General features: G+C 37.1%; 1 pseudogene; it reads left to right on the top strand.

The window, feature by feature from the left end:
* The first annotated feature begins 224 nt into the window (after positions 1–224).
* On the top strand, positions 225–1096 carry LOC118901049 (annotated as a pseudogene).
* The last annotated feature ends 7510 nt before the right edge of the window (positions 1097–8606 follow it).

The raw sequence follows: 8606 nt of genomic DNA, 5'->3' as shown, positions 1-8606 counted from the left end.
TCAGGGAGACAGTAGATTATTTTATTTCTACAAGTTCTTCTGGCCCAGATAGACTGGGGTTGTGTGTTTTATTGGTTTTTTGTTTGTATTGCAGTTCATGTAGTGCTTTTCCTGTGGCAGAGATATCATAAATACCATTCTCAGGCTAGTTGCCTTATTTTCTTTGAAACCGTTTGCCATCCAAAGTAGCATTGACCTCGCTCTTTGCCTCCTTAAAAACAGCAATGGCGGATGAAGCCAGTGCTGGGGAAGGGCCCGGAGGTGGGGGGGAGGGGGCCTGGAATGGGAGGCCACGGTGGCTTCCGAGGAGGCTGCGGAGCTTGCGGAGGCAAGGCGGAGAGGACAAGGAGTGGCTCCCTGTCACCAAGCTGGGCCGCCTGGTCAAGGACATGAAGATCAAGTCCCTGGAGGAGATCCATCTCCTCTCTCTGCCCATCAAGGAATCTGAGATCATTGACTTTTTCCTGGAGGGCATGCCTCAAGGATGAGGTTTTGAAGATTTTTCCTGGCAAAAGCAGACCCGTTAATAATTCAATAAAAATAATTAATGAAAAAAAAAAAAAAAAAAGCAGACCCGTGCTGGCCAGCTGACCAGGTTCAAGGCATTTGACGCCACTGGGGATTACAACGGACATGTCGGTTTGGGTGTCAAGTGCTCTAAGGAGGTAGCCACTGCCATCCGTGGGGTCATCATTTTGGCCAAGCTCCCCATCGTCCCCATGCGGCCAGGCTACTGGGGGAGCAAGGTTGGCAAGCCCCATACCATCCCTTGCAAGGTGACTGGCCACTGTGGCTCTGTGCTGGTGCGCTTCATCCCTGCCCCCAGGGACACTGGCACCGTCTCAGCCCCTGTGCCCAAGAAGCTACTGATGATGGCCGGAATTGATGACCACTACACCTCTGCCAGGGGCTGCACCACCACCCTGGGCAACTTTTTGATGCCATTTCCAAGACCTACAGTTATCTCACTCCTGATCTCTGGAGAGAGATGGTGTTTACCAAGTCTCCGTATCAGGAATTCACTGACCATCTTGTAAAGACCCACACCAGAATTTCTGTGCAGAGGACCCAGGCTCCAGCTATAGCCACCACATAGTTTTATATGAGAAGAATAAAGTGAATGAAGCCAGAAAAAAAAAATTAACCTCTTCTGAAACATACCTTTTTACCCTACGTCAAACAAAACTAATATGCAAAGATCTACCAAACAGCTCAATCTTTTTTTATTGCAATATAATTGATATACATCATGTATTAATTTCAGGTGTACAACATAATGATTCAATATTTGTATATATTGTGAAATGATCACCACAATTAGTTAACATCTGTCACTATGTATAGTTACAGAGTTTTTTTTTTTCTTGTGATAAAAACTTTTAGGTTTTACTCTCTTAGTAACTTCCAAATATGCAATACAGTATTATTAATGATAGCATGCTGTATATTACGTCTTCATGACTTATTTATTTTATAACTGAAAATTTGTATCTTTTGACTCCCTTCACCCATTTTTCCCACTCCCACCCCCCACCTCTGGTTACCACCAATCTATTCTCTGTATCTATGAGCTTGTTTTTTTGTTTGTTTTTAAGATTCCACATATAAGTGAGATCATCCAGTATTTGTCTTTCTCTGTCTGACTTAGTTCACTTAGCATACTGCCCTCAAGGTCATCCATGTTGTCAAAAATGGCAAGATTTCATTCTTTTTTTATGGCTGAATAATATTGTGTTGTATGTATATATATATATATATATACCACATTTTCTTTATCTATTCATCCATCAATGGACACTTAGGTTGTTTCCATATCTTGGCTATTGTAAATAATGCTGCAAGAAACATGGGTGTGTATATATCTTTTTGAGTCAGTGTTTTTGGTTTCTTCAGGTAAATACCCAGAAATGGAATTGCTGGGACCATACGGTAGTTCTATTTTTAATTTTTTACGGAACCACTATACTGTTTTCCATAATGATGGCACCAATTTACATTCCAACCAGTAGTACACAATGGTTCCCTTTTCTCCACATCCTCACCAACACTTCCAGACAATTCAATTTTAAATGTAAAGTGTATTTGCCATATAACTCCCAAACGGTGAGTTTCTCTCAGTGCATTGAAATATTAGATATTAGATGTGGAACCACCAGTATTTTAGCTACTTTCATTAGTTCTCTTTATCTTACAGCCTATTAAACTACTCACAAATGAATCTTAATTCCAATTCCTGGCTTTTTAATTTCTGTAAATGTGTTAATAAATATTTTTATTTCTTTAATGTAGAATTTTCAGAAGTTTTAAATTCCGCCATTAATAGAAAATCCATTACATGTGTTTCTATCAATCAACAAGCATTGACTAAAAATGTATTCTGAAGAATGTAAAGGCTCTCTGGTTGTATATTTAGATGAACATTTATATCCTGGCTCCCTTAACCCTTCATTATCTTTTCAAGCCACTCTTACATTTTATCTATTATGCTTTCACCTACTTTTCCTTCTTCTCCTAGGAAGAGAATTTTTAATTCTTCAGGAGGTTCTTCTTCCCATGACTCTTCTGTTTTAAATCCTGTGTTTTTCTTTCCCTGGTCTCTCCAATAATTCATTTCCCCTATTTCTCCTACCTCTTCTATTTAGCCAATCTGAGTGCGAAATCAAGGTTCACTATTCTGTAAAAAGGAATGCAAATTCATGTTGATGAACTCCATTGACCTGAGCCAGAGAAAGAATACACCTGAAGTTTCAGGTCCAAAGAGCAAGACAAATCACAGCTGTTGCAACAATAATCAAGGATCCACACACTCTCCACCGATTTATGTGTAATTAATTTCATGTACAAAGGATGTATGACTATCTTAATGACAGGGGACACTGAATGACTGTACCTGAACTCACCCTGGATTACATCAGATTGTTTCTATGCATGCATGCACTTAAAACAGAAGTTCTTAATGTGAGTATATTGCTCTCTAAGGAGGTCATTTCTCCTGACATTGTTTAACCAATGGATGCAACAGCCTTAACTTGGGTGAAATGGTGATTAGAAGATAACAAATTGACTTAATTTAAAACTAAGTGATTGGACTTCCCTGGTGGCACAGTGGTTAAGAATCCGCCTGCCAATGCAGGGGACACGGGTTCGAGCCCTGGTCCGGGAAGATCCCACATGCCGCAGAGCAACTAAGCCCGTGAGCCACAACTACTGAGCCTGCGCTCTAGAGCCCGCTCACCACAACTATAGAAAGCCGGTGCACAGCAACGAAGACCCAACACAGACAAATATAAAAATAAAATTTAATAAATAAATTTAAAACTAAGTGATTTAGCCATGTAGCAAGTCAATGACAAACAGAAGCCTGAATTTTACTCCTCTGAGAACCCTTCTCTGTCTATACTAACCAGAAGTGATTTTTACCCACCCCCATCCTACGCCTAATTATCTATACCTCTCATTTGGTATTCATTACTACTGTTTTATATGATTAGACATTTCTTTTTATATTTTAATAGCACAGCAATTTACACAAATAAAGATTCAACACATGCTTGTTGAGACCAGTATGTGTTGAGTGTCTTAGGTCAGAGACAACTTTATAGAAATCAGACCAGTGGGTCAATGGCTTAAGTTGGTGCTTTGAAAGTTCTATAGCTTTTATCAGCCTCTAGTAGCATCTTTAAAACTCCATTAGTGAATCATCCCTCTGAGTAAGTCTCTGTCTTCTATTAAAATAAAGCTCCCTTAATAGCAATAGAAGAATTTTTAAATTAATTGCAGAATTATTGGGAGAGAGGACATGACAGTAAGATCAAGGGAAAGATGAGAATGAAGTGAAGCTCAGGAGGCTTCGAATTCTAACTGCATCACTTGTCGACTGACTGGCTTTGGACAGGTTACTCAAACCTTGATTTGTGAGTTGTTAAAATGGAGACAATAGCAGAAGCCACCTAAGGTTTTTGTAAGAAGTAAACTGGGTAAGGCTTGAAAAGTGTTTGGTATTGAGTAAGTAGTATTATTACCCAGATAGCTTAATAAAGATGATAAATGGAATAAAACAGGAATAAAAATTAACAACTTGAGAGTAAAAGTGTTATGTCTGAAAAGGGCTAGTGATGGACATTGAAAGTAAATAATGATATGGAAATAATTATAAATAATTGTTTGAAATAAAGCTAAAAAGAATGTAAAAATTATCTTGAATAAATTCAGATTTAAAGGCAACAGTTAACCAAATAGCTCTTCATTGTAAATATCACAATGGATTAATATTCTTAATATTTAAAGAGTTCATATAAGTGTATAAGAAAATTCAAAAGCCCAAATAGAACTGGGCAAAATACACAAATAGGCAATTCACACACAGAAAGGCAATAGTACTTTGGTGAACAAAGTAGGACATAGTGAAATGTTCACACTAACTACAAAGAAATTCAAATTAAAACAGCAAAGATATTTTGAAAAATGAGTTTATCAAGTGTTCACAAAAGTGAAGTAAAATAGGTAGGAAATGAAAATTATTAAAATGAATAAGGAAATAATGTGGCAATATATACTCTAAATGTTTGACTCAATTCAATTTTAGGAGATCTGTTCTAAAGAAATAATCCAGGGACTTCCCTGGTGGGCCAGTGGTAAAGAATCCACTTTCCAATGCAGGGGACGCAGGTTCGATCCCTGGTCAGGGAACAAAGATCCCACATGCGGCGGGGGAACTAAGCCCACACACCACAACTACTGAGCTCGCGCACCTGAATGAGAGAGCCCATGCCCCACAACTACAGAGCCCACGTGCCCTGGAGCCCGTACACCACAACTAGAGAGAGAAAACCCTCACACCACAACTAGACAGAAGCCCAAGCAGACCGCACGCCATAACGAAAAGATCCTGCATGCCTCAACAAATATCCCATGTGCCACAACTAAGACCCTATGCAACCAAAAAAAATAAATAAAAAGGAAAATAAATAAACAAAATAAATAAATATTGAAAGAAAAAATAAAGTGTAGTGCTGAGTTTAAAAAAAAATCCAAAGTGCAGGAAAAATATCAGGCACAAAAATGTTAATTGCTGCTTTATTTGATAACAGTGAAAAATGAGAAGTAACCTAAATACTTAGTCACATGTGAATGGCTGAGCAAATTATGATGCATTCACTTAAAGAGAGTATAATATAAAATGTACAGCTAGCATCATACTCAACAGTAAAAAGCTGAAAGCATTTCCTCTAGGATCAGAAACAAGACAAGGATGCCCACCCTTGCCACTTTTATTCAACATAGTTTTGGAGAGAAGCAATACTTTTGGAGGAATCAGAGAAGAAAAAGAAATAAAAGGAATCCAAATTGGAAAGGAAGAAGTAAAAGTGTCACTGTTTGCAGATGACATCGTACTATACATATGAAATCCTAAAGATGTCACCAGAAAGCTGCTAGAGCTCATCAATGGATTCAGTAAAGTTGTAAGATACAAAATTAATATACAGAAATCTGCTGGATTTCTATATACTAACAATGAACTATCAGAAAGAGAAATTAAGGAAACAATCCCATTTACCACCACATCAAAAAGAATAAAATACCTAGGAACAAACCTACCTAAGAAGGTAAAAGACTTGTACTCAGAAAACTGTAAGATACTGATGAAAGAAATTGAAGATGACACAAAGAGATGGAAAGATATACCATGTTCTTTGATTGGAAGAATCAATATTGTTAAAATCACCATACTACTCAAGGCAATCTACAGATTCAATGCAATCCCTATCAAAATACCAATGGCATTTTTCACAGAACTAGAACAAAGAATTTTAAAATTTGTGTGAAGACACAAAAGACCCCAAATAGCCAAAACAATCTTGAGAAAGAAGAACAGAGCTGAAGGAATCATGCTCCCTGACTTCAGACTATACTACAAAGCTACAGTAAATGAAACAATGTGGTACTGGCACAAAAACAGACACATAGATCAATGGAACAGGATAGAGAGCCCAGAAAGAAACCCATGTACTTATGGTCAATTAATGTATGACAAAGGAGGCAAGAATATACAATGGAGAAAAGACAGTCTCTTCAACAAGTGGTTCTGGGAAAATTGAACAGCTGCATGTAAAAGAATGAAATTAGAACATTCTCTAACACCATATACAAAATTAAACTCAAAATGGATTACAAACCTAAATGTAAGACTGGATAGTACAAAACTCCTAGAGGAAAACAGCGGCAGAACACTCTGACATAAATCTCAGCAATATTTTTGGATTCATCTCCTAAAGTAAAGGAAATAAAAACAAAATAAACAAATGGGACCTAATTAAACTCAAAAGCTTTTGCACAGCAAAGGAAACCATTGACAAAACAAAAGACAACCTACTGAATGGGAGAAAATATTTGCAAATGATATGACCGATAAGGGGGTGATATTCAACATTTATAAAGATCTCATACAGCTCAACATCAAAAAACAAACAACCCAATTTAAAAATGGACAGAAGAACTGAATAGACATTCTTCCAAAGAGGAAATGCAGATGGCCAACAGGCACATGAAAAAGATGCTTAACATTGCTAATCATCAGGAAACACAAATCAAAACCACAGTGAGATATCACCTCACACATGCCAGAATGGCTATCATGAAAAAGAACATAAATAACAAAAGTTGCTGAGGATGTGGAGAAAAGGAAACCCTTGTACACCATTGGTGGGAATGTAAATTGGTGCAGCCACTGTGGAAAACAATATGGAGGTTTCTCAAAAAACTAAAAATAGAACTATTGATACCATATGACCCAGAAATTTCACTCTTGGATATATAGCAAAAAAACCCAAAAACACTATTTCTAAAAGGTACATGTACCCCAATGTTCATAGCAGCATTATTTACAATTGCCAAGATATGGAACCAAGCTAAGTGTCCATCAACAGATAAACGGACAAAGAAAATATGGTTTATATATACAATGGAATACTACTCAGCCAAAAATAAAAATGAAAATTTACCATTTGCAGCAAAATGGATGGATTAGGAGAACATTATGTTAAGTGAAGTAAGTCGGACAGAGAAAGACATGTACTGTATATCACTTATATGTGGAATCTAAAAATACAACAAACTAGTGAATATAACAAAAGAAGAAGCAAACTTACAGACACAGAGAACAAACTAGTGGTTATCAGTGAGGAGAGGGAAGGTCGGAGGGGCCGTGTAGGGGATTAAGAGGTACAAACTATTAGGTATAGAATAAGCTACAAGAATATATTGTACAACACATGGAATATAGCCAATTTTTATAATTACTGTAAATAGAGTATAATCTTTACAAATTGTGAATCACTATATTGTACACATTTAACTTATATAATATTGTACAGCAACTATACTTCAATACAAAATAATTTAAAAAAGAAAAAGTGTACCTTCAAAAATTTGCAATAACACTGGAAAGTACCTATGTCAATATGCAAAGAAAAGGTCAGGGGAAAATTGTGACAGCATGATATTAACTATGTAAAAGAAATTAATTGATGTAATATTAGAAAGAAATATATCAAAAGGTGAAGAATGGTTGTTTCATAGTAATGAAAGTTATGTCAGTTTTTTTTTTTAAACTTTTCAGTATTTTACAAATTTCTATACTAAAAGTATATTATTTTTACAATGGAAAAAGTGGTATTTTGTGTAAAACATGGAGATGGGCATAAAGAAGAGGTTCCAGGACCCCGGCTATTGTTATCCATCTTTCAGGGGGGGTTGCTGTTTATTAAGGAGCAAACGGCCACATTTAGTGAAAGTCAAAATTAACTGGCTAAAACAAGTAACATGGAGAACTCCCAGTATTCTACATTTCTTCAAAAATTTCTATTTCTGAAAATTCCTTTAATGTTTTTAAAGAAAGAGAGAAAGGGGCAAGGGAGAAAGGTAGAGGTAAAAACGGAGAGATATTTCTTTAAGTGGTAAGAAAACATATTGTAGACTGAAATAACTGGATTCTAGCTTTGGTTTTGCCATCCACTCTGTGTAACATGGGTACATTTTATCTAATTGCTGCTTCACTATCAACATCAAAGTGTAATGGAGAAGACCAAAGACCTAGAGGTACTTTTCCCAACTAACCACCATGTATCTGACCTGAGGAAGGTAATAAGGAGGAAAGACCATTTAGGGACTTAATTGTCATTCCCCTGAAGAGTGGAGCTCCATGAGGGTAGGAGTCTTGTGTCTTTTTTTTTTTTTAATTGAAGTATAGTTGATTTACAATGTGTTAATTTCTGCTGTACAGCAAAGTGACTCAGTTATACACATATAGGCATTCTTTTTTCATATATTCTTTTCCATTATGGCTTATCACAGGATATTGAATTTTTTTTAAATTTTATTTATTTATTTATTTATTTATTTATGGCTGTGTTGGGTCTTCGTTTCTGTGCGAGGGCTTTCTCTAGTTGTGGCAAGCGGGGGCCACTCTTCATCGCGGTGCGCGGGCCTCTCACTATCCTGGCCTCTCTTGTTGCGGAGCACAGGCTCCAGACGCGCAGGCTCAGCAATTGTGGCTCACGGGCCCAGCCGCTCCGCGGCATGTGGGATCTTCCCAGACCAGGGCTCGA

Source organism: Balaenoptera musculus, chromosome 9, assembly GCF_009873245.2.
Source record: "Balaenoptera musculus isolate JJ_BM4_2016_0621 chromosome 9, mBalMus1.pri.v3, whole genome shotgun sequence".
Lineage (NCBI taxonomy): Eukaryota > Metazoa > Chordata > Mammalia > Artiodactyla > Balaenopteridae > Balaenoptera > Balaenoptera musculus.
This window is presented reverse-complemented; position numbering and strand designations above follow the sequence as displayed.